Source organism: Cucurbita moschata, unplaced genomic scaffold (genome assembly GCF_002738365.1).
Source record: "Cucurbita moschata cultivar Rifu unplaced genomic scaffold, Cmos_1.0 Cmo_Scf00117, whole genome shotgun sequence".
NCBI lineage: Eukaryota > Viridiplantae > Streptophyta > Magnoliopsida > Cucurbitales > Cucurbitaceae > Cucurbita > Cucurbita moschata.
Window position 1 is genome coordinate 148119 of NW_019268633.1, and position 237 is coordinate 148355.

The following is a 237-nucleotide window of genomic DNA, read 5'->3' on the forward strand; positions in this document are numbered from 1 at the left end:
TTTTTTTTTTTTTTTACTATTTTGTAATTTGTATGGTATTATTGAGGCTTTTGAATGAAATATGATAATTGATTCTCTGTCCTCTTTGACAATTTTAGATACCTTCATATCGGATATTTGTTGCGTCACGTTTCATTATGAGATCTGCCCTTGGGTCAGTAAGACTTAAGCAGATTGTTTATTTGACTAATGATTTGATTTTTTTGGGTTGTAGAGATATTCCTTACAAATCAAGGC